Below are 27,930 nucleotides of genomic sequence, written 5' to 3'. Positions count from 1 at the left end.
TTTGCAACGAAGACTCGCTTATGCTAATCTCTTCTACTAACCTTAAGGACACTGAGACATGTCGGCCCTCTACGTTGAGTGCTGTGATTGCAAAGTGTGTACAATATGTTCAATAACACAACGATGCGTATAAGTCAATGCCCACTTCTATGTTATATATGGAAGGTAAATCAGTTACCATTTTGGTAGATACAGGGGCAACATATTCAGTCCTTACACTCAGCTACTTTAGATAAACAACACAAATAAAGATGAGTGAAAAGTTCCTGAACACAATGGGTGCATCAGGAGTCGTGGTGCGGGAGTGATTTTCCACACCCCTATTGTGCGAAACTACTAACAGGGAAACGTGGCAATTCTCCTTCTTGTTATCAGAATTGTATCCTTTAAATCTGATGGCTCGGGACTTGTAGGGAGACTGGGGTTGGACTTGCTCAGTAATTCAAAGGAAAGATTTACCAGTGCAGGCTGTAAAGTATGACCCACGAACCCTGATGTATGCCTATGAGTGGCGATTAAGCCAGAGAGCGATAAGTTCAGTGAGCGATTCACTTGCCCTGGAAGCAAGTAACCATGTTTATCCTGTTAACACCGATTTTCTTGCTGGATATATGCTGCACTGCCCAGCACACACACATCGCGATGGCCCTGACGAACCATATGAGAAGGATTCATTCAGGAGTTTGGTTAGACCAGATCACTTGTTATTTTGTGATTTTTGTTGGAGTGATCACAGATGTGCAGTCAGCGTGAACTTAACTAAGGTATCTGTAACAGGAAGTAGACCCTACCTTTTCAATATGGAAGGCTCCGCTCCTCACTGGCGAAGGCGTCTGGTGAGATGTGACAGGATTTGGGAGCAAAGGTGCTAAAGGCACAAAGAACAAAAGGTTGGGTCTTCAGGGACGATGTGGGTATCTGGTTCAATGCAGATATGCGGACGTATAGGAAGGAACTAAATTGGCTAACTCAGGCAGATAGGACAGTCCAGGTAACCCGCACTAGCCCTGAAAAGCGTAGGGGGATAGCCTGGCGTTTCCCTCAGATGGAAGTCTCAGAACCAAGATTTAAAATGGTCCCTACTGAGTTGTGGGCAAAGTGCAAACATGATGTGGGGCTCATACGGGGCTGTGAGCCCATAAGGATAACCCCGAAGGCTGAGTATTGTCCTTGCAGAGCACAATACCTGTTAAAACCTGAAGCCATACAATGAATTGCTCCAGCCTTTGAATCCCTCCTAGAGGCTGGAGTGATAATTCCCTGTGAAACCTCACCAGTGAGAACCCCCATTTTTTCGGTCAAAAAGGCAAACATTCCTGGTGAACCAGAGGAATGGAGATTTGTTCAAGACCTGCAGGCAATCAATAACGCAGTTATTACGCCAACCACCCCCCCTCCCCACCCCCCGAAGTTCCCACCCGCTATCCTATATTGGCTCAAATTCTACCAGACAACAACTGGTTATTTGATGTGGATTTCGTAAATGCCTTGAGGTCTGCAGGCTGAGCCCTCGGGGCAAAACAGAAGAAAGCCTGTGGCCCAGAACACTGCTTCTGTAAGGAAATTGGGGAGTAGTTATGGCGCTGCTAGTTGTACTGTAACGTTCATTGTCTTTGTGTGTCTTGTTTTGTTTCGTTGTTTACAGGTCATTGTTTACGATTCCGTGTTGAGGCGATCGGTTTGCGAGTATCTACGGGACTGACTGAAGCGCTGGCCTCCGGGACAGGTCAATCCTGTTCCGTTGTGCAGACCGGACCCCGTCCTTTTGCCCCCTCAGGACTATCGTGAAGCGTCATGGTAAACAGGCTGCACAATCCCAAACCCAAAAACCTTTTGAACATTTACAAATGGATTTTATTGAACTAAAGCCCAGCGAAAGGAAAATGTATTGTCTGGTAATAGTTGATATGTTTTCCAAATGGGTGGAAACATTCCCCACGTCTAAACAGGATCCCAGTGCAGTATCCAAGGCTTTGCTAACTGAGATAATTCCGAGATGAGGCATCCCTGAAAGGCTTAGTAGTAACAATGGGACACCATTTGTCAATAATGCCTTACAGCGGGTCAGTGATCATTTGGGAAGAAGCATGGGATAACACTGTGCCTACCACTCAGCGAGTGTTGGGACAGTGGAAAGAGAAAATGCTACATTAAAAAAATTGACAAGATGTTGAGGAACTAGGAGTGACATGGACAAAGGAACTTCCAATTGTGCCAATGTATATGAGATCTAGGAAGAGAGAAAGAGCTAATCTGAGCCCGTTTGATATTTTGTTTGCTCGACCGCCAAACACAGGAATTGGGACAAGCCCAAAGGTAAGACAGATAGCGAGCCACTGTAAGGATGAGATGTTGTGTTACGGTAGAAAACTCTCTGCACGTTTGTCTGAATTACAAAATCAAGTAAAAGCAACAGTACCCCAAGCAGCAGGAGCGAAGCTGCGTGATCTAGAACCTGGAGACTGGATAGTGGTGAAAGACTTCAGGAGGGAAAAAAATAATTGGAAGGTGATGAGATAGCTGGGACCGTTTCAAGTGCTCCTCACAACACAGACAGAGTTAGGATCGCAGAAAGAGCCACGTGGATACACACCAGCCATTGCAAGCATGTCGTTGGCCTGATGAGACATCAAACAGCACCGGAACCAATTAAGTGCAAGTAGTGATTAGAAGTCTCATACGAATATGGGCCTGCTCCAGCTCACACTTTTAGCAAACACCCTAGCAGGACTAGTTTCGTAAGGGCAGGGGCATTGCGTGGATCACACCCTACCATGGCTTTGACGAATGTGACGTGTGAACATGGGCTGTGTAGGGGGCACACCAGAGCAAGTGACGAAAGCACCACAAAGCTGTGTTTCGGGTAGGTGGTGCCTGAGAAATGGCCTGGTGTTTCTTAAACATTTTCTGATGTATCACTATTACCGCTCTGTATTTCTTTGTCGTTGTTGCTGTAGTCGTCCTTGTTGTCATAAAATGACAAAAAGCGGGAAAATGAAATGGAAATTATCCATCTACTGTGAAAATAATTATCCATTTACTGTGAAATTTGAAAGAGAGTGCTTTTCTTTAAATCACTGCTGTACTGAGCTTTGTAAACGATGCTTTGATGAATGTTTACAGTTAGCTTATCTCTGTTTGATTTCTGTAAACATTCAACTCGACCTTGCAATCGTCGAACTCTGTGAAAGCTGAAGAACTGTTATGTCTAGGACAAGGGGATGAGAGGATAACATCTTGAGTTGCCCTTGAGAGTGTGATTAGGAACACTACAAGTCAGGCGTCTGTATAATGTTTCAGTACTCTTTGCATTGAGGCATCTGACTTAGTGTAATGCGTCAAAATCCTGCATGATTTCTAATAAAGACCATTTATTTGCTCTTGCTAATAATTGAGTCAATCAATTTAATTTCCGTGACACAGGAATGGCCTCAGAATTGAAAAGCCTAACGTATGACGTCTCTGGGATTAAACTGGCTGAAATTGCGAAGGATGAGGGGAATCTAATTGAATCATACAAAATAATAAATACCTGGTCAGAGTATATGTCAAAAAGATGCTTCTATTATTAGGAGGGAAAGGACCCAATGGCATAGCCTTAAAGTTAAGGGAAGATATTTTATACCGGCGATAAGGAGAAACGTCTTCAGCCAGAGAGTGCTGAATTTATGGTAAGGATGGAAGTTTCCTTCATTAAAGGACATTAGTGAACCACATGAGTTTTATCTTACAATCGATTCAAGATCACTATCAGTCTCTTAATTCCACATTTGATTTCAAGCTCCATCATCTACCATGGCAGAATTCAAATCCAGGTCATCAGAGCATTATCTGGTCTCTCGCTTAACCGCTCAGCAATAACACCACCAAGCCTGTGAATGCCTCGTCCTCCAGAGTGTGACTAACCTGTGTAATTTGATTTGCCCGAGACTTTTCCTTCATGCTCTTATTGATTTCCTTGACAAATCATGGATGACTTTTCTCCACTACGCAATTCCTCTTCCTCTCACCAAAAAACTTTAATTAAGAGGTCATTTTGTATCTCCTTGCATCTTTGTCTTTTTTTAAATCTGTCCTGCCCTTCATTTTCCTGGCCAGTCCCCCCAAGCCAACTCCTTCCTTCGCCCAACATAATTATCATTGCTCAACACTAAAACCGTCACATGTGACTCTGTCCTCTTGTTGCGGTCAATGCTTCCAAGAGGATCCTTAACTGCAAGATCTTTTATCAATCCTTCCTTGTCACATAAAATCAAATCTGAAGTAACCCGTTCTCTGGTAGAATCCATGACATGTTGCTCTCAGAAACAATCCTTCATACCGTCTATGAATTGTTCTTCGAGGTTACATTTGCCAAGTTGATTAATTGAGTCAATATGTATGTTCATTCCACTGTTGTGCCCTTGTCACCAGCCGTCATTATTTTCGACCTCAGAAATACTTCGGGGGGACAGTAGCAAAACATTACTCTTCCCAAGAGGTTTCTTCTCTTGCTTTTTATTTACACCTGGACTGATTTAAATCTCATTCCATTGTACCAATAGAATTTCCTAATGCAGTCTTGATATCATCCTTAACCAATGCAACAATTCCACCTCCTGCTCTTTCTTGTCTAACATTCTGGAACAGTGAGTGCCCTCGGACATGTCACGGCCCAGTCCTGATCTCCCTGTAACAATGTTTCTGTAATCCGCACCAGGTCATACCCATTTGTCTCTGTATCTATTATCAGCTCATCGATATTTTTCCAAATACTGTGTTCTTTAGGTACAAAGTTTTTAAGTAAGTTTTATTGATTTGTCTTTCCCTTCTAATGGGTTTTTTGTACACTGGCTTCCTGATCTCACACTCTTCACTGCCTCACATCCCCCAAACTGTCCAACCTCATTTGTTAATCCCTGATAATTTTGCGCCTTATCTCTATCATTTATTCCAATATCCAACTCACGTTTTGAATTGACATGATCCATCCTTCATCATGGTCATGAGACTGGCCATGCCTGTTGTCCTATTCACCTCTACCTTCTGCTCAGTTTCTGACCTGATGCTTTGGTTCCCAGCCTCCTGGTTTATTAGTTTAAATCCATCCAATTTGCACTTGCAAACATCCCCAAAAGGATGTTGGTGCTCCTCCAGTTTAGATGCAACCTGTCCATTTTTTGAAAGCTCTCACCTGTCATGGAAAAGATCCCAATGATCCAAAAATTGAAACCCTCACCCCTGTACGATCTCTTTAACCACATGTTAAACTACACCACCTTCCTAATCATTAGCTCTTTTCCACGTGGCACTGGGAGTAACTCTGACATTACAGCAGATTTTTCCATCGCTCTCTCTCTCTCTCTCTCTCTCTCACACACACATACACACACACACACACATGCACACACACACACACACACACACATGCACACACACACACACACACAAACAGACTTCTGCACGCACATACAAACAAACACACACCACATTACTTTGTAGAAGAATACCAGTAACCCTATAGATAATCAGAATGACAACTGGAATGAACGATTTAGTTAAAGGTAGGATGCGAAAAATTAGGGTTACTCTTCATTAAGCAGAACGGACAAAGTTGTGAACTTATTGCAGTGCTCAAAATTATGGAAAAAATTACAGGCTGAAATGCAAATACTCTGTTTCTGTTCGTTGGCATTTCAGCGTCTCGGAGTCTTGGTTTCAAGGTTTCCAGCACAAGAGCTCGGAGTGACATAAGGAAAAACTTCTTTATTGAGAGAATTGTTAGCATTTCGAATGCTCTGCCTGGGAGAGTGGTGAATGAAGATTCAAAAGGGAACTGGATATATATTTGTAAGCTACAAATGTAAAGGGCTACAGAGACCGGGTGGAAAATGGGAGGTTTTCGGGAGACATTTCCAAAGCTGATGCATACACAGTGCCCCAGTAGCCTTCTTCTGTGCATTGAAGTTCTGTACTCTATCATGTACAGACGCAAGTCAACATCAGTATCTGATTATTCCCAGTTGTAAATGCTGGCAAATATTTTATCATATTTGCTGCAGCATAACCATTTAAAATGCAAATATTGCAAGGTCAGCTTGATGATGAGGAATAATTAGTACTCAGCACATGAATATTTTAAATCTTGTATTCCAACTATTAAAACAAATTATTCTTGACTGTGGCACAAAACACTTTGTAAATGTTTGACTTTTCACTCATACGGAAATTCGTTCATCGTTTTTATTCACTAACCAAATTTTGCATTAAATGCCATTCATTCTTTAAAAAAATGCAAGATTTCAAATTATTGTTCTCTACAATGTAATATCGCAAATCATTCATTTACGTTAAGATTTGCAGTGCATGTTGAATTATTGTCATTTCTCAATTGTTGGCAAATAGCTGAAGTTCGTTCATTTAAGTGAGAAATTAAACTGATTGCTACTTAACTATATAAGAACGCTATTTCTATATGATTGTTGAATCATTTTCTCAATCTGAATCTATAATCGGTCAGACACCAACCACTTTCTAAATGTAGGTGCGACAATGTATTTGTTTGAATACCGACAATGAATATGTAATTGTGATCGCGTCTATAGTCAGATAGCATATTCTTTGTTCGATATAAAATAAAATGTACATTCTTTATTTTTGAATCATAAAATGTTGACAGGAGTTTGTAATTTAGTTCCATAAATATAACATCAAGCTAATTGCTTTAAGAGTGGATGCAATCATTTTTCGGTTGAAAAATCATGCTTCACATCTCATTTTTGCGCAATTCATGAAACATGGCAAATATTTGATGATTTTTCGGATCACTAAACACATCACCTTGCAATCATAACCTTCGTTGAAAATAGATTTAAAAGGATCTGAATTCAGGCAGAGTGTTACTGAAATCATAGCTGCCTGTGCACTTCGTGAGATATTGGCCTGCACTGAAATGTATCCAGAGCATTACCACGTTGTTCGGGGTAGTCATTCAAGCATTATTTCACAAAAAAAAACATTTGGAATCCATGTTGGGCCATGTGGAAAATAGCCAACAGGCTATCACTGGTCTCTGTGTAAGTACAAATGCTGTCCAAATTGGACATCAATGACTGGCTAGCAACCATGATTTTCAAATTTATTTTCAGTCTGACCCTGGCACAGAGAGCAGATGTGTGGATATGGAATGTCAGAAGCACATCACACAACTTACTTACGGGGATGACATCTGGCCTACCTCCCAGACTCCATACATTTGCAACCTCGACAGGCACTGAGTGGAGCCGTTAACAAGGTGAAAGAGAAGACAGCAGATGCTAGAGGTTAGAGACGTGAGGGTAGAGCTGGAAAAGCACAGCAGCTCAGGCAGAATCCAAGGAGCAGAAAAATCAACGTTTCGGGCAAACCCCTTCATCAGCAAATAGACAGGGAGTCAAGAGGGTGGAAACATAAATGGGAGCGGTTGGGGCTCGGTAAAGGTAACTGAGAGTCCGATAGTTGGATGGAGGTGTGGGTAATCGTAATATATCGGAGGGGAGGGTCGAGTGGATAGGTGGGAAGGAAGACGGACAGGTGGGCACTGTGGCTCAATGGTTAGCACTACTGGCTCACAGTGCCATGGACCAGTTTCGATTCCAGACTCGGGCGACTCTCTGTGTGGAGTTTGCACGTTCTCCCACGTGTCTGCATGGGTTTCCTCCAGGTGTTCTGGTTTTCTCTCACGTTCCAAAGATATGCAAGCCAGGTGAATTGGCCAAGCTAAATTGCCCATAGTTATAGGCGCATGAGTCAGAAGGAAATGCTTTACTCTTTGGAGGTTTGGTATGGACTTGCTGGGCCAAAGGGCCTGCTTCCACTCTGTAGGGAATCTAAATGAAGTACCATTTCCCACTTTGAATAAAAAGATGGGACAGGTCGTGAGGGCGGTGCTAAGCTGAAAATTTGGAACTGTGATAAGGTGGGAGGAGGGGAAATGAGGAAACTGGTGATATCCAAATTGATACCATGGGGTTGTAGGGTCCCGAGTTTGAAAGTGTGGTGGTAAGGGAGTGGCGATGAAAGAAACCCTGGACCTGCATGTCCTCAGCAGATTGAGGGGGAGTTGAAGCGATAGGCCACGGGGCAGTGGGGCTGGTTGGTGCGGGTGTCCCAGAGATTAGATTAGATTACTTACAGTGTGGAAATACGGCCTTCGGCCCAACAAGTCCACACCGACCTGCCGAAGCGCAACCCACCCATTCCCCTACATTTACCCCATTACCTAACACTACGGGCAATTTAGCATGGCCAAGTCACCTGACCTACACATCTTTGGACTGTGGGAGGAAACCGGAGCACCCGGAGGAAACCCACGCAGACACGGGGAGAATGTGCAAACTCCACACAGTCAGTCGCCTGAGTCGGGAATTGAACCCGGGTCTCTGGCGCTGTGAGGCAGCAGTGCTAACCACCGTCCCGATATTCTCTGCAGTGGTATGCGAGTAGATGTCCTATCTCACCAACGTATAGAATACCAAATTGGGAGCAACGGATACAGTAGCTGACATGTGTGGAACTGTAGGTGAAACTTTGATGGATGGGGAAGGATCTTTGAAGCCTTGGTGGGGTGGGGGGGGAGGTGTGGGCACAGGTCTTGCAATTCCTGTGGTGGCAGGGGAAGGTGCCTGGAGAGGAGGGTGAATTGTTGGGGGCCTGACGAGCACAACCTACCTTGTATCCTGTATTCTGCATTCAAAGTCGATTGTCCAAGATGAAACTCTTCACACTTTTTCAGGCTGAAATCCACCTGTCACTTATCAGCCCAGTTCTTCATTCTGTCAATGTCCCAGTGCAAACTACAACAGCCCCCACACTATCCACTATTCTACCAGTCTTCTTTTTTACATCGACAAATGTAATAACCCACCCTTCCACTCCCCTTTCAAATCACTGATAAAAAACACAAACAACAGAGTTCCCAGAACTGAACCCTACTTTTAACCGAGCTCCAGAGTGAATAGATTAGATTACTTACAGGGAGGAAACAGGCCCTTTGGCCGAACAAATCCACACTGACCCGCCACCCACCCAGACCCATTCCCCAACATTTATCCCTGCATCTAACACTACTGGCAATTTTGCATGGCCGATTCATTTATCCTGAAGATATTTGGACTGTGAGAGAAAACCGGTGCACCTACAGGAAACCCACGCAGGCACAGGGACAACGTGCAAACTCCACACATTCAGTCGCCTGAGGCGGGAATTGAACACGGGTCTCTGGCACTGTGAGGAAGCAGTGCTAACCCCCACTGTGCCACCGTACCGCCTACTTCCCATGCTGCCCATTTACCACTGCTTTGTTTCTCTATGGGCCAGCCAATTCTGTATCCAGACAGTTGGTTTCCCTGTATCCTATACCTCCTTACTTTCTGAATGAACCTACCATGGGGAAAGTGATCAAACGCCTTGTTAAAATTCATGCACACCGCATCCACTGTTATACCTTCTTCAATGTGTTTAATCTCATCCTCAAAGAATTCAATAAGGTTTGTGAGGCATGTCTTTCCCCTCACAAAGCCATGCTGACTATTTCTATACAAACTAAGTAATCATAAAGTCTGTCTCTCAGAATCCTCTCCACTATATACTGATGCAAGACTAACTGGACTGTAATTCTCAGGATTAGCCCTATTCCCTTGCCTGAACAAGGGAGTAACATTTGCCACCATCAATCATCTGGCACCACTCCAATGGAGTGTGAAGACGCAAAGATTATCGCCAAAGGGACATCAAACTCTTTCCTCTCTTCCTGTAGCAACCTAAGGTGTTTCCCCTCTGGCAAAGGGGATTTATCTCTCCTCATGTTTGTACTTCAATTAGACTGTACTTCACCTCAAATTGTCTACGCCCTGTCCAAGCAACCAATTGACTGCTTTCATTTTCAGGGTTATATACCGTGCTGCTTCACTGAGCATGTATGGTTCCCAATATCCCGTGAACCATGGAATGAAAAATATGGGAAGGCACAAATGCACTCCTGATGAAGGGGTAAAGCCCAAATCTTTGACTCTACTGCTCCTCAGAGGCTGCCTGACAGGCTGTTCGTTTTCAGTGCCACACGTTTCAACTCTAATCTCCAGCATCTGCTGTCCTTAATTTCCCTATTACTGACGGCTATCCCACTTGCACACTGAGCAGGGATTTAATCAGCAGAAACTCGTTGTATGTGGAGCAGACTGCTCAGTTGTGGAAAATTGCATTACATTAATGCATTTATTAAAAACTAAATTGCATTTCAACAAATACTAATTCAGTCCCAGAATTACAGTTTTGGTTCATGAATTGGGCAGCTTGTTACCGAACACTGATAGGTTGAAGAACTCCGAGGTACAGAGGATTCCAGGTGCTATATTCCAGGGTGGATGTGCTTTAGCTTAATGCTGGGAATATTATCGGACAGACATTTGTGATAAGGTAACAAGGTGACATGTGGAAATGTGACATTTTTGCCATTACAGAGATATGTTTGAGAGAGGTCAGGGCTGACAACTCAATATGCTGTGGTAGAAGACCTATAGGCAGGACAGGAGACGGGCAAAAGAGGAGGTGGTGTTGCATTATTAGTTATGGAGTCAGTTACTACAGTAAAGAGGGACAATATCTTGGAATGATCTTATAATGAGGCTTTGTGGATAGAGCTCAGGATCAAAACCATTTCAGAGGCCCTGCTGGGGATATATTATAGACCCCGAGATAATATAAAGTACAGGAGCAGATATATAGTCAATTTACTGAAGTGTGTAAAAACAATAATAGGATTGTTACATAGAGGCATTTCATTTCCAAACATTCATTCGGGGAGTGATAACTTTTCAAGAGGGGACAGATGCCTTGAAATTTATTCCAGAGAGCTTCTTCTATCAACATGCAGCAGATACAACAATGGGCGGGTCTCACAGTGGGGAACCAAGCCAGTCAGGATATCGCAGGCAGGATTAGTAGAGCATTACACGGCCAGCGACCGCGACATCATACATTTTAAGTTTGTTAAGGAAAAGATAAAACAAAACACCATCTGGAAAATAAAAGATTAACGGATTCGGGAGACGGAATTTAAGAAAAAAAATGACAGGATATGGCCAAAGTGCAGTGGTGTCTGGGTGAAACTGTAGCAGAACACCCTGTGGCGGGGCCATGGGAGATAAGTTGATCAAAATGGAATTAATGAGAGTGTCCGCCCAACATGTTACACAGAAGATGAAAATTTGGAAACCAAGCCCAGAGAACCTCGGATGTCAACACACATTCAGAACAGAATTAAAAAAAAAACGAAAGAGAGACTAATAACAGGTACAAAGCAGAAAAATGGATGCAATAAAAGAATATAGTAAGTCTGGGGGTAAACTTAAAATGTCAGTAGAAGAGCAGAAGGGGAATCGGCATAAAACATAAGTGGGTCAGATCAACATGATTCCAAAGACATTTTATCAGTTTCTTAAGAGGAAGAGGATAACACCAGGGAGCCACAGAATATGTTAAACACGGGCTTCATATCGGTCTTCAGTTTGAAGAAGCCGTTCCTGCATTCAGGGAGAATGACCGCAGGACCCTTGATAAAGAAACCAAGGAAGAATTGGAAGTTTATGCATGGTGAACGGTGGGCAAATCTCCAGATCCGAATAAGCTGCATCTTAGGCTGATGTGGAAGATGAGGGAGAAGATTACAGGCTCTGACATTTTCATTTTTTTGCCTCTGGCCACAGAGAAGTGTGAGAGGACACGATAACATCTAATGTCGGCACAATTCAAATGAGTGCTAGAAATAAGGCATGGGATTAAAGACCACCAAGTCTCCCAACAGTGAGAGGGAAACAATTGTAGAAATTCCTGAGCGCTGTTGAGGCTAGATCATTAAATATGTTGAAGGCTGAGTCAGACTGAATTTTAAACTAGGGTTAGTTATGGGGGAAAAGGCATGAAAGTAGAATGGGGGATTAAAAGAATAAATATAACCAGATTGAACAGAAAAGCAGACTCAGTGAGCGGGTAGGCATAATGTTGCTCTGACGTCTAATGTTTTTTTTTTGCATTAGCCCTGTATTCGAACATCAACCTCCCTCCCTGTGGAGTGAGACACAGAATGGAATTCAATCGACGGATCCAAGGAATTCATAAATGCAGTACTACTAGACAGAAAGGACCAGAGGACTGTGACAACGCAGATTGGCTGTTGGGATGAAGATTTGCATCAGCACAATCACCTCTACCAGGAGGAAGACCTCAAGAAGGCCTGCCCTGGAGAGCAGGTTATCATGGATTTGGTGTTAAGGAGTGTGTAAGCCACAAACATGACATCACTGTCGTGGCTCCCTACTTTGCTGACTAAAATTAAATGTGGTGGAGTAGAGAAAATGCAGTTGATAGTAGAATAAGTAGCATTTCATTGGTCTGAGAGGCTTCAGATAGTAGCAGTTCAGCAAAAAGTACAGACAAGCTCAAATAAAGTCCTGTTAATTTAGTATTAGAGCAGTCGAGATGGCAGTTAGTCCAGTTGCACATTCCTCCTGTGGGACGTTGGAGCTCCGGGAGATTGCCACCTTCCCTGATGACTACTGGTGTGGCAAGTGCACCTGTCGATAGCTCCTGGGTGACCATGTTTGGGAGTTGCAGCTGGATACACTCAGGATCATCGGAGATGCTATGAGCTTCATAGATAAGTGCCTTACTGTGGTGGTCATGCCCAAGACCCGCCCCTAGCCATGTTTCTGTAATGACTATCATGGCCCAGTCTCACATGAAGATGCACGCCCTGAGTTCATCAGCCTTACATGTCAGCCCTTTTGCGTTTAAATAAACACAATTTTATTCAGCAGCCAGTCCTTGCTCCCTGTCGTGATCCAGGCAGAAAGTAGGTTTGGAATGGGAAAGGGAGTTGGCAGAGAGTGCAGCAATCCCTTATGGCCATTCCTCTCGAAAACAAGTAAACCATTTTAGATACTGTTGGGGGAAATAACGTTCAAGGGAATGCAGCAGTAGCCAGGTTGTTGGCAATACCACCGACTCTGGGGCACAGCGGGAAAGGGTAAATATAAACAGGGTCTTAGCGATAGGAGAGTCGATTGTTGGAGGAGCGGATTGGAGATTCTGGGGACTCAAACGAGAATCCAGCAAGGTGTATTACCTCACAGGTGCCCGGGTCCATGAAGTCTCCGAGCGGCTTCAGAACGTTGTCAAGGAGGAGGGTGAGCAGCCAGAAATCATTGTGCAAATTGGTATAAATGATGCAGGTAGAAATAGGGATAAGGTCCTACAGAGTGATCACAGAGAGCTAGGAGAAAAGTCCAAAATCAATACTTCGAAGTGGTAATCTCCTGATTACTTCCTGTTTCATGAGCTCATGCAAGTAAGAATAGGAAGATATGGCAGATACATGCATGACTAAAGAATTGGTGCAAGGGGTAGGGACTCAGATTTTTAGATCATTGGGGTCTTTTCTGTGACAGAGTTGATCTTTTCAAAAGGGACAGGTGGCACATACACTGGAGGGCGGACCAATAACTTGACGACCAGGTTTGCTAGTGTTCCAAAGGATGGTTTAAACGAGATTGGCAGGGTGTGGGATCCTCAAGAGCAGGGAAGCAAGTGTGAGGCTGGTAGGAAATACAGTAATCAGGACCAGTAAAGTGAAGACACTGGTCAGGCTGGAATACGATGGGGATCAAAGAATGCCTGCTGGATTTATTTCAATGCCAGAGAGCTGACAGATAAGGCCAATGAACTCAGGGCATGGATAGGTACGTGGGAATGGGATATTAGAGCCATTTAATAAACATGGCGAAGAGAGAGACATGACTGGCAGCTTAATGTGCGAGGGTTTAGCTGCTTTAGGCAGGACAGCAACGGTTAAAGAAGGGGAGGGGAAGTTGCATTTCTGATGAAGGGAAGTATCACAGCAGTAATGAGAGATGAAATAACTGAAGGATCAAACAGCGAGGATTTATGGATGGAGCTAATAAATAGGAAGGGGAATTGTGATGTTATAGGGGTTGTACTATAGGCCCTCAAATATCAACAGGAATTAGTGTAATAAATATACATGCAGAGAGGTGGGCATGCAGGAGCAAAAGGATTGTCATAATTGAGGATTTTAATTTTTATAACATAAACTGGGACTACCAGAGCGTTAAGTGATTTGGTGGGGTCGAATCCATTAATTGCGCCAGGAACATTTCCTCAAGCAGTATATAGAGGGGCCTACTCGTGAAGGTGCAAAATTTGATTTACTGGTAGGAAATATGATAGAACACGTGATGGAGGTGATAGTGGAGGAGCACTTTGGAACCAGTGACCGTAGTTCTATTAATTTTCACTTAGTTATGGAGATCGACAAAACTGGTCCACAGCTTCAAGTTCTAAATTGGGGCAAGACGAATTTAAATGGAGTTACACAGGAGTTTGGAGGGGTTTGTCGGAATAGTTTGCTTGCCAGCAAAGGGACCACTGGCAGGTGAGAGGCCTTTGAACGTGAGATACTAGAGTTCAAGGTCTATTTGTTACTGTGGGGGTGAAAGGAAAGTTGGCAGGAATGCGAACACTGAATGACAAGAGATATTTAGGTTTTGACCGGAAAGAAAGGCAGCTCAGTTACAGGCAGCTGGGATCAAGTGAATCCCTGGAGGTATATAAGGGATACAGGAATTTACTGAAGAAGGAAATCAGTAGAGCAAAAAGGGGGCACGAAAGAACCTTGGCTGAGAAGATTAGGATGAATTCAAAAAGGTACTTTAAGCATATTATAGGAAAAACAATAAATAGTAAGAAAATAGGACCCCTCAAAGACCAAAGTTGACATGTATGTGTGGAACCGTAAGAGACTGGCGATGTCCTCAACAAATATTTCTCCTCTGTGTTTAACATGGAGAAAGAAATAAATACTTAGGAACTTGACAAAGTTCGTGGTGATTTTTTAGGGACAGTCCATATCACAGTAGAGGAGGTACTGGACGTATTAGAATGCTTGAGTTTGGATAAATCTCACATTCCTTACCAGATATGTTCAAGATCAATGTCAGAGGCTAGAGAAGAATTTATGGGGGACCTGGCTGATAAGTTTGCTCATCATTAACCACAGTTGAGACCCAGGAAGACTGGAGGTTAGCAAATATTGTGACCTTATTTAAGAAGGACTGGGGGGAAAAACAGCCTTCGAACTATGGACCAGTAAGTTTAACATCTGTGGTAGATTCCTTTCTTGAGAAAATTCTGAAGGATAAGATGTACATTAATTTCAAAAGACAAGAATTGATTAGAAATATTGAGCATCACTTTGCGCGTGGGAGATCATGCTTGACAAATCTCTTAAAGTTATTTGATGACATGACCAGGAAGGTTGACTAGGTCGGGGCAGTAGACGTCAAAAAGTGTGGCACTGGAAAAGCACAGCAGGTCAGGTAGGAACAAGAGAATCGATATTTCAGGCATAAGCCCTTCATCACAAATGTCCAAAACATCGATTATCCTCGGATGTTGCCTGAAATGCCATGCTTTTGCAGTGCCACACTTGTCCACTCTGATCTCCAGAATTTGCAGTGCTCACTTTCTCCTCGGATAGTAGATTTAGTCTATATGGATTTCAGTTACACCAGGACAAAGTAAGGCTTTTCAGCCCCTGGAGCCTGACACCCAGCTGCAGGACGAGGTCAATCAGCCCCTCGAGCTTATAACACTGGACCCAGAGTAGATCATGCAGCATCAGTATCCTGTTATGCAGAAACAGGATCAGTGTATTCAGCTACTTCAAGTCAGTAACACAGGAAATGGAACAGCCTACAAACTGACGGGACTCTGGGTATACTGGAATAACACGAGGCTATTTATCTCCTCAAGCCTGCCCTTCCATTCAGTAAGGTCAGGGATGATCTGCTGTTTGCGGACATTTCTCTTTCATGCAAATTCTTTGTAGCACTCGACTCTCCCAAAATCCATGGACACGCTCCTCACCCCCTCCCAAACATTTCAGTGATGCAGCTGTCTGGGATAGAGATGCCCCAACAGACACTATCCTCTCAGAGAAGGAAACACTTCCCACACATATACCTTGGCCTATTGACATGAACAAAAGATATTAACACAGCGTCAAAGTGACATTACTGAAAGATTTGACTGAGCAATGTGTCAAAGGGTTTGCACAAGATTCGTACTTAATGGGAATCTGTCGTAATCTCTCCACTGGTTGAGTCATTCAGAAACAATGTGGCTGTTGGTCATTGATCCTCTCAGTCCCTGGATATCTCTGTGGACTATCAACAGGGTAGCTTCCTCGGGATGAACATTTTCAGCTGATTCATCAATGTCTTACCTTCCATCATTCGACCAGAAGTGAAGGTGTTCAGTGAAGGTCACATAAAGCATCAAAACCTGATCAATTTTCAAGCTCATGATGTCAACGTGCAGGTAACATTCATGTGATCGCATTGCTGGACACTGCACATTTCCACAGTATAGAAAGAAGAGGTCATTCAGCATCTCAAGCTGGTTTCACTGGAATGTGAGAAAGCCATTCAGCCCATCAAAATTATTCTGTAAGACGAGGCACAGCCTGTTCACTCTCTGTTGCTTCTTACACAAGAAGAGATTTTTTTAAAAAATCTGCAATGTTGGAATTCAAAGTAGACAGGCAGGAAGCCGGAAAAACAAAGCAAGAGAGGCAGCTTCAGGAGGTGAGAAGCCTTGGGTAAAAGCCTTCTTCCGGACTGAGGGTGAGGGATAAGGGGGTCTACATTTAAAGAGGTGGGGTGGGAGAGGAGGAACCAGGGTGTTGAGGTGAGGATAGGTGAACACAGGTAGAGGGTATGACCGGGTTGGTCGATAGGAGGAATGAATCTAGTTGATAGTTGGCAGAAGGGCTGATCAGAGGAATGGAAGGGAGGAGGAGGGGCTGGGAATCTATTTGGGGGAGTGGAAGGGCGGTAATTTGAGACTGGGGATAATAATGTTCAGTCCCCCGGGCTGTAGGCTGCCCAGGCGAAAGATGAAGTGTTGTTCGTCCAATTTGCGGTTTGTTTCATTATGGCAATGGAGGAAGTCAAGGACGGCCACGTTGAAAAGGGCGTGAGAGGGGGAATTGAAATAGGCAGTGACTGCTAGCTCATGTCAGTCCTTACATTCCCAACTGAGATGCTCAGCAAAACATTCGCTTAGTTTACATTTGGTTTCCCCGATGTGGAGAAGACCACATCGGGAGCACCAGATACAGTAAACTGGGTTGGATCCCACCAACTGGCACATCTTCCACAAGGACCATTCCCTTCGCTAATCTTTGGTTCGTGCCACACTTTTCACCAAATCCTCCAATCCCCACTGGCACTGCCGCTGCAAACTGAAAATGTGCATTACCCGCTTGCACACCACCTCCCTCACATCCAACCAGCGGCCCAAACGGGTGAAACGGAGGTTCACCTGCCTTTCCTCCAACCTAGTTTACTGCATCAGGTACTCCCAATGTGGTCTTCTCTACATTAGGGAGACTAAACATAAACTAAGGGTACATTTCTCTGAGCATCACAGTTGGGCACAAAGGGGCCGACCTGACATCCCAGTCACCATCCATTTCAGTTCCCCTTCTCAATGTCTTTCCAACATGACTATCCTTGCCTTCCTCTGTTGCTGCCGTGAGTCAGACCGCAAATTGGAGGGACAGCACCTTATCTTCTGCCTGGGCACCTACTGCCTGGAGGACTCAATATTGAGTTCTCCAATTTTTAATAAACTTCACAGCCATACCCCTGCTCCCTTTCCCGCCCCTCCCCCTTTCTTCTATTCCACCTAACGACCCTGCCTTCCAGCTACCAAACGGATTCATCCCTCCCATTGACCAAGCAGGTTGCATTCACTACTTGTGTCCATCAATCCCTATCTCATCATCCCGCTGCTCTCTCCAGCCCAACGTCTCCCGTCCCTCTTTATCTGCAGCTCCCTCTACCTCCACCCACAGTCCTGGAGATCGGTTATACCTGAAATGTCGACTTCTACACCTCCTGATGCTGCCTGGTTTGCTGTGTCCTTCCAGCCTCCTTTTTGTCTATTATTACACAGGGAGATAAGGAGTCCAGTCAGCACAACACGCTAGTAATCAGGAAACATGGGTCTCTCAATAATGACCCTCTTCCCTGGGACTAGAAGGAGGACATTCAGCCCCTCGAAACACTGACACATGAACACAAGAAGCCATTCAGCCCCTCCAAACTGTTATACTGCAATAGGAGGATGTCATTAATGCTGCAACACGAAAGACCAATGAAGCAGACACTGCACAGACAGACTACTCCATGTTGTCCCTTATGGCTCCATTGCTAATGGTACATAAGTGTTACATTAACGTGGTTTGCTGATGGTAAGGAGGCACAGCAGATGGTTTGTACCAAGTCGCAAGGAGGCATGTTCCAACTCCGAGAAGACAGTCTAGTGTTTGCATGGAGATCAAAAACATTTTAGGAATGGCCAACTCTAACAGAGTGGCTACTGGCCGGTTTGAGTACAATGTGATGCTCAGTGCAGGGTCTCGCTCCAACTGTACATTGAGATGGTGAGAGTTTATTCAGAACCAGGAGCTCTCTCGCAACCAATATGGGGGCTCCACAGAGATATGTAAACTACCATAGTTTCATAGAATCCTTCAGCGCGGAGACAGGCCCTTCAGCCTAACTGGTCTATACCGACCAATATGTCCATCCTTGCTAAAACCATTCCCTTACACTTGGCGCTTATCCTGCTCAACGTTTCTTATCCATGTATTTGCCCAAATATGAAAACATGCATTGCGGGAAAACACGTTATATTTCATGCCATCAATGTTTTGTTTTGGTCCTTAACGTTCAAGTTTTATTGCAATGACTTTTTTATTTTTTTGTAGCATTACAGATTAAATACTCATTTTCTTCACACCGTCATCATGGTGCCATCAATGCAGGGATAAGGCTAGTGCAACTCCTTTACACTGTCTCATTGTGACAAGGAGATCATTCCTTAAAAAGGAGAGAAAATCTGTTCCCAGCGCCCCAAGTACTTTCTCAATATCACTCTACAACTGCAGGAAGGTGTCAACGTTCATATGCTTTAATCAGTTTGCAATGAAGGACAGCACATATTTACCGTGCTGATTAATTACTGCTGCGTATGAATTCGGTTAGTGACTCATGACCAAGGACATCCAGGTCCTTTTCATCAAGAGCACTTCCCATCGTCTCGCCTTCTCACAAATACAAAATTAGAAGGATGGTATGTTTTGCCAAATCATTTCTTTGCTTTGCAAACCGCGATGCTTCAAGCACAGCCACGCCAACTGCAACACCACTATTACCATTAGAGATGGTTGGAGATGCTGAGGACGTGATGGCCGAGCTGTATTATTTCTGGACAATTAATCCAGGGACCCAGGTAATTACCGAAGGGCCTAGATTTGAATTCCACTACAGAAAATGCTGGAATTTGAATTCCACAAAATATCAGGACTTAAGTGTCCAATGAAACCATTGTAAATTGTCAGAAAAAAAACTCTACCTGGTACCCTAATGCACTTTAGGGAAGGTAATCTATCAGCTTCACCGAGTTTATATGTAACTCTAGATCCATTGCAATGTTTTTAAGTCTCAGGTGCCGTTTGAAATGGCCAAGCCTGCGGTTCAGTTGTATCAAAGATCATAATGTCTCAAAGAAATTAAACCAGACAGAACTAAGCACTGACTACTTACAGCCCACCGACTGAAGTGGTCAGGAAAGGCAGCTCACCAATGCCTTCTCAAGTGCAATGAGGAAAGGAAATTAAATGTTGTCCCAGCAACCCATTAACGATAGAAAGAAAATGATTATACTCAGGGAAATGGCAAAGGGACATTACTCACTTTGATGTACACATAGATGGTATGATTTTTGTTAATATGGCGACAGGAGAAAAATAAACAAGACTAAACTTGATTTATACTTCCATTTCAGTTGGTCAGCAACGATCCCCTTGTTTGCTTTTTTTTTCAATTCTCTCTTTCTCGATCTATTCAACTCAGTCCTCCTCGTCACAGCAGACAGCTCTGTCACCAGCAGCAATTACACTAATCCCCAGTCATGTTCAGTTCTGATGTATGGTCAGTAGACTCGAATTGCCAATTCTGTTTTCCTCTCTATCCGAGGCTGACAAATCTGCTCAGTTTCTCTGGCACTTTCACGTTCTATTTCATTCCGATCTCTTGCATCATTATTTGTTGTATTTACCCTTTCATGTTGTTATTAAATGGCATCGCTGACAGGGGCAGCATTTGTTGACCTCACTAAATACCCTTTCCTGTGAGGTAATTCTTTCATGAAGTATAGAGCCAAGCACATTGCTGAGTCTGACTTCAGTCTTAAGCCCGACTAGACAATAATGTTAGATTTCTTTAACAAAAGATAACAAAGGAACAGATAAACTTAGCGACAAGGTGCTGGCGGTGTTATGGTCTATATTGGTGAAATTCACTTTTATTTTTAATTCTTGTTATTGGAATTTCATTTCTGATATCATCTGAGGTAGAATTTAAGCAGTGTCTTTAGTGTAGTAACTTTGGCCACGGAATTACATGTCCAGCAACATTACTTCTCTGACACACTGTCCCTGTCATGGATTTACTTTAGAGACAATAACAACGTTGTGATGGAAACATTTTGTAACAGAAAGAGTGATTAGGAGAGAGCTGGAACCATGGAGTCTGAATTTTACCGAGGCATGGATAATGGTTTATTTAGCAACCACACTAATGTCAAGCTGGGGACTGGGAATATGATGGTGCTGGTAGTGGGTAGCTTTGGTGATGGAGTGAATACCAAGACATAAATTAATTCAGGGCAAATTGGTACTTCGCGATTGTGATCAGTCTTGTTCTCGGATGTTTGTGAGGGCAGGTATGCAGCCAGTCCTGAAACTTGCGGTAATGAATGAATTTGCATGTGAAACTGAAGACAATAGTTTTCATTCTTGCCAAATATAGACAACAGAAATCAAATGAAGTTCACCATGGCTTATGGGATTAATATATAGATAGAGATGGAGAGACTTACCAGGAACACCAACAATAGCGAGCATGGGATAGTAGCCCGCCTGAATAATCAGCAGTATACCTAATATCCGATATGATAACATGTGCCCAAACCAGGTAAGATAGAAATGAGCCAAGGATAAACTCCTGTCCATTATTACCGCATTCCAGTCTACTGTTCTCAGATTCTGATCCATTGGTGGAACATTCCAGTCTATTGATCTCAGATTCTGATACATTGCTGGAACTTGCCGCCTATTCTCAGGTTCTGATCTCTCGTTTCCCTGTCTCTGCAGCTGCTGATCACTGTTAGTGTTGGAGGTGACACATCTGCAGCAATAATGGAATAATGCATTGCAAGAAGTACCTAACTAATAGGAGAGAGAAACCGTCCAGTGACACAATTAGGATCCATGGAGACTGACATCAGTCACAGTCAATAAACAAACAGATCCAGTTAACTCCTTTCAGTATGGTACCTTCTGTTCACAATAACAACGAGATTGAATTGAATGTTGACATCACTGTCTGTTGGTCATATTTCCCATCACCTATTGCTGTCCTGAAGTTCGTTGTGAGGGACAATGATGGGTGTTTTCTGACAGCAGGCTGGATGATTCTGCAGTGTTGTCCGTTTGCAATGCTATATCTGCCTGAACCTCCCACCACGACCACCCACAGAAAACCCCATCTCATTGCTGTTAGTGTGCTGTTATCTCCTCGACTAGAACAGGTACCAACCAACAAATTCTGAGTGGGCATACTTGCACTCCAATACACAGGAAGTGTGGAACTGCCTGGGCATTCCTCTGCTTGCACTAATGAGACAGTTTGATATTTTCAACACCCAATGCGAGTCAGCACTGTTTTATGTAAACTGGAAAATACCTTCGTACATTTTATTGGCTTCAAATCAGTAGGACTTAAATGTTTTGTCTGCAGTCCAAAACCAAACGTGGCATGTAGTCACAAAGTCGGTCCTTTTACAAGTTTACGTTGTTTTTGTTTTTTTTTCCTTAAAGAGGACCTAAATAACCCAAGGTTCCAACGTGCCAGAATTTTGAAAGATTCATGTGGATCATTTCGTTTATACATAACAGATAATGTCTCAGCTACAAGACTTTCAAGTTTTGAAACAGAAACTTGTATATTCAAGCGGACCTGGCCAGCTCTCTGGCTGGACAGGTCGGTGCAATTCTGGGGTTAGTTTAGTCAGGGTCACTTTTGTAACTGGATGCTCTCCCACTCCTTCTGCTCTTCTGAATTTATCATCTGTTCGCCTTTTTGTCAGTTTTATTCTTTGTGCAAAGCTATTCGTTTACTAGGATTGTTGCAAGTATTTTGGAACAGCATCCTTAAGACGTGATAACCTGTCAGGTTTGGATAGGATAACATATACGGGTATTCTAATTTCTGTTCCTTGTGTTACATTTTATAATTTGTTAAATAAAGTCTGTTTGTTCCCAACTCGGCATCCTGACCAGTTAATTCACTCTGGGAATATCCACTATATAATAACCCTCAACAAATAGCGAAGTTATGATAAGGGATACCTGCTTTAAAATGTTTTGAAGGTCGGGCCTGCTCCATAACAAATTGGGGGCCCTTTGTGGGATTTCGGAGGGGGGGGTGGCAAGTATTAGTGTGTTTTATTTCGTGTGTTGATTTACTGGGGAAACAGAACTTAAATAGCAATGGCTCTTGCAGTCACCAAGGACGTTTTGGAGATGGAAGAATTGACCTTGGGGGGTTTTACAAAATGCACATAAGCTCAAGCTGCGAGAATTAATAGACGAGCTGGAGTTGAAGCTACCTACAAATGTGAGGACAGATGAGGTGATTGCAGCAGTAGCTCAGCATTCAAATTTGCTGGAAACTCCATCAGGATCTGTGGAGATGACTAAACCTCAATCGCAAATGAAGCAGTTTGAGTTAGAAGCAGAAATGAACCAGTTTGAGTTACGACTAGAATCAGAAGAAGAAGAAAGACAACGAATAGTTTTAGCAGAGGAAAAAGAAAAAAAATAACAAATAGCTTTCGCGGAAAGAAAGAAAAGGAGAGTCGTTTGACCGTCAGAGATGGGCACTTCGAATAGAAGGTCATCTTAAAAGGATGGAGATGAAGGCTGAAGGTGAGCTTAGTAAGGAGCAGAGTGAGGAGGACCAAACCCATCGTCGTCAAAAGCCTGGTGAGAAACATTTTAAGTATATTCACGCCTTGCCTAAAATGATGAATAGAACAAGGAAATCTTTTTCATTTAATATGAAAAAATGGCTAAAAAATTGTAGTGGCCAATGGCCTTGCGGGTCTTGTTGATCCAAACCAACCATTATTGGAAGAGCTCGTGAGGTATTCACAACACTATCAGACGAGAGATCTGGGGAGTATGAGGAGGTAAAGAAAGTGCATATGACCTTGTGCCAGAATCCTACAGACAACGTTTCAGGAATCTAAGGAGGGGTCCTGGTCAAACTCATATTGAGTCTGAAAGGATGAAACAAAGTAATTTTGGTGGATGGATAAGAGCTTTAAAAAGAGAGCAAACCTACGATGCTCTTCGAGAGACAATTAATTTGGAGGAGTTCAAACATTTGTAGCTCAGCTAAAGTAATTGAGTTACAGCAGAAAGATAAAAGGTTAAAGCAATTATATCAAAAAGCATATGCATTCGGAATTTTGAATGCATCCATGAGTGTTATTACCCTTAAAATGATGTCCTCATAAGGAAATGGAGACTATCACATATTCAAAGAAATGATAATTGGGCAGAAGTTCATCAAATCGTATTGTCCATGGGATACAGAAAGGAGGTGATGCGAATGGTGCATGAGCTACCAGCTAGAACGCAGTTAGGAGGGAGGAAAACACAGGGTTAAATACAGGGACATTTTTATTGGCTTGGACTGCAAAAGGAAGTAGTTGAATTTTGGCGGACGTGTCGTACATGTCAGGCAATTGCAAAAACACAAGTGATAATAAAACCTGCACTTTTCTTAACAATTACTGCATTTGAGGAGCCTTTTACAAAGTTTTAATTAATTGGCCAGCTCCCCAACCTCAAACCAAAGAAATGGGCAACGGCATTTTATAACAATACTGGGTGCATCGACTAGATTTCCAGAAGCTATCCCAAAATGCAATATCACAGCTAAAAGAATTGCAGAGGAACTACTCTGTTTTAAAAATAGATAAGGACTACCAATAGAGATGCAGTGAGATCAAGGTTCAAACTTCACATCCAAATTATTTACTATAATGTCTTTGGAATGAAGCAATTCAAATCTACTGCGTACCATGCAAAATTGAAGGGAGCGCTAGAAAGGTGACATTAAATATTAAAGACCATGTTGAGGACTTATGCTCAGGATTATCCAGATGATTAGCGTAAGGGAATTCCATTTATCCTTTTTGTGATCAGGGGTGCACCAAATTAACAGAACAAATTCAGTCAATTTGTATTAGTTTTTGGGCATTAAAACCGATTAAGGAGAAAATAGTAAATCTGTATTTAAAGGTCACACTTTAAGGAATGATTAATATCACTGGGGGATTGTCTAGACAGCATTTAAAAGTATTGCAGCATGCAATTAAACAGAAAGCTGGCAGGAAATCAAACAATTGCAATTTTCCGATCAGGGATAAGGCATTACTGTTACTTCCAGCGATAGGTGAATCTTGAAAAGCAAGTGGAAATTATGAAATACAAATGATATTGAGTTAGGGTAATTACTTGATAAGAACTCCAGACAGAAAAAAAAAAAAACTCTCACAGCGTTTGTCATGGGAATACGCTCAAAAGATATTTTGATCGGGAAGAAAGCAAGAGGAGAAGCTTTTAATGTTTGTGTCACAGAAGGAAGAACCAAGTTCAGAGGCTTCTGAATCGGCCATTCCTCAAATTAAAGTGGACAATGAGGTAGTTGTCTAAAATTGAGATACATTATTGAGTTACTTTCCTGACAAAAATTGAAATGACCAGAAAGAGTTATTATTATCACATGGGGAGATATGCAGTAATTAATTTGGATGTACTAACCCAACTGTGCATAATGAAGCTATAGGAGTTGCTGTTATGATTAAACAACATCTTTACAGACATAATCTTCCAATGTTGGCACAGGCGTAGAAAGAGATTGAATGCATGCTCTGAGATGACATAATCAACATGCGTTACAGTTATTGGAGCTCTCCCATACTCATTGTACCAAAACCAAATGGCACCCAACGGTAGTGTGTGGACTATCATAAATTCAATGCAGTTAAAAAGATTGATGTATACCCAGTTTCACGTTTGGAAGACTGTGTTGAGAATTTGGGACAAGCAGCTTACATTTGGTGTGAAACATGTGCCGGCCACGTTTCAGGGACTAACCAATAAGTTGCCAGATATCCAACGTGTGGTGTACATTGATGACCTCCTGGTTTTTAGTCATTCATGGAAAGACCACTTACAGCATTTATCAGACTTTCTCTATCGACTTCAGAAGGCAGGCTTGGTGGTAAACCTAGCGAAAAGTGAATTTTCCAGAGCAAAAGTCACCTTCCTGGTCCATGCTATTAGACATAGGTAAACGGTGACATGGGATGCAAAAGTGAAGGTAATTGGGGAATTTCCCATACCGTTGACAAAATGAGCAGCATTATGCTTCCTGGAACTGTGTGTATTTTATCGAAGGTTTATGCCACATTTTCGCAACATGACTGCTCCGCTTGTTAAAGAAAGGCAAGAAAATTCACTGTACAGAGGACAGTCAGACGGCATTTGACAGCATGAAATATGTCCCAGTATCAGACACACCTGATTATGCAAAACCACTCAAGGTGGCTTTCAATGTGAGTGATCTGCGTATCGGTGCTGGACTACTGCAGCAAGACGGCAAGAAAACAGAAAGACCTATTGGATATTTCAATTCATTATTCAACAGTTGAGAAAGAGACTGAGCTTTGTGTTGGCACTGCAACATTTCAGTGTTTATATTACCAGCAACACATCTGAGGCAACCATGTACACTGACCATAACCCATTGAAATGTTTGGAGAAACTTATGGACAAAAATGCGAGACTGTTTAGCTGGATCCTGGAGTTACAGCAATTCAATTTGAAAATTGTGCACGTGGCAGGTCTTGAAAACATGATTGCCAATGTATTTTCCAGACTTGAATGACAGATCAATGAATGAATTCGACAATCGGGGTCATCGAAAATATATCCGGTTGCTGGGCCTTCCTGAACGGGAAGGGGAAGGACAGCTGGCAGTTTTTTTTGGAGCAATGGGTCCCTGAAATATTAAAGCTGGAGTCTGGACCAGGCCAGACGTGGATTAATTTGGCTCACCGGTTTGCTATCCGCAGGCCCGGCTTGGACCAGCACCCACAACCGGTTCTGTTCTGGCTCCAATGCTATAGAGAGAAGCAGATGCTCCTGGAAGTCTCTATAAGCGTGGGAAAGGGTCCCAAGGCCAAGGCGTACAAGGCGTCTAGGATTATGCTATTTCAAGATTTTTCTCCAGCTGTGCTCTGCAAAAGAAAGGCATTTGATGAGGTGAAGAAGCGTCTGAGAGACTTAAACATCCAATATTCCTTGTGTTCCACAGCAACGCTGCTCTACAGCCGTGAAGGATCTGTTTATAACTTTGGATCACCAGAGAAGGGTAAATAATTTCTGGACTCTCTTAAATAGACTGTAAGAATTAAACTGTATGGCTAATGATGCTATTTTCCACCCCCCATCCGGGTTTAACTTTTTTTTCCCTTTTTATCCTCCTTATTGTTTAATATCGCCTCCAGGGAGTAGGGAGGAGGGCTTATTTGTTATCCACTACGTGATTTTCTTATTTTGTACAGGCAGGGTGGCTTAGTTGATGCGTGTGTGTGTGTGTGTGTGTGTGGGGGGGGGGGGGGGGGGGGGGGGAGGGTTTGCTGAGTCCTTCCTCATTTCTTTTTAGAGCGGGATTTTTTTTTCCTTCTGTAATTATACTTAGTTATTTATTACTTGCCAGGATTGTAACTTTATAGTTTTTTATGTTTATACTTTGTATTATATATACTACACGTATTCAAGTGTTGGTGGGCATGGGGAGTGGGGAACTCACTTTTAAAACTGGTTTTATGGCACACGTGAATTTATTTACCCTATTATGTGGTGCCTGGGTCGAGGGCGGGGTTCTGGTTGGGAGAGGATACGGTGGGTTTATTGACAGGTGGTGATGCCCCCTGAGAACAAGGCGGAAAATATCCTTTTAAATGTGTTTTATATTTTTCTTATTTACAAATAGATTTTGTCGTTAAGGTGTTAAAGAATTTCTACTTGTGCGAATTTTCTACGGTCGGAGCTCAGGGTATTTTGGGTGGGGTTCTTCCTCCCGGGGGGTCTTGGTATTGCCTGGATGATCATGGTTAGTCCTTCGATTATCTGGTGCACCTGGAACATTAAGGGGAATAATTCACCAATCAAAAGGTAGAAAATACTATGAAAACTTAAAAATGAAAGGGTTGATATAGCTCTCTTACAGAAGAAACACTTACTGGATAAAGAGCACTTCAAATTCCAAAAAGGAGGATTTGATCAGGCCTTCTTTTTATCTTTTAGTTCCAAAAGTAGGGGAGTCGTCATTCTCATTCGGAAGAACCTTCCTTTCAAAATCTTAAGTCAGATAAAAGATCAATCTGGACAGTATATACTGATTAAAGCCCACATAAATGTAGAGGAGTATGGAATTTTGAATCATTGTTGTTCCCGAGCACATCCGTTCAAATTTATAATGGAAGCATTAGAACATAGAACATAGAAGAATACAGCGCAGTACAGGCCCTTCGGCCCTCGATGTTGCGCCGATCCAAGCCCACCTAACCTACACTAGTCCACTATCCTCCATATGCCTATCCAATGCCCGCTTAAATGCCCAT

The sequence above is a fragment of the Chiloscyllium plagiosum genome, unplaced genomic scaffold, assembly GCF_037043375.1.
Source record: "Chiloscyllium plagiosum isolate Xiang-an unplaced genomic scaffold, Cpla_swu_hap1 HiC_scaffold_44, whole genome shotgun sequence".
Lineage (NCBI taxonomy): Eukaryota > Metazoa > Chordata > Chondrichthyes > Orectolobiformes > Hemiscylliidae > Chiloscyllium > Chiloscyllium plagiosum.
This window is presented reverse-complemented; position numbering follows the sequence as displayed.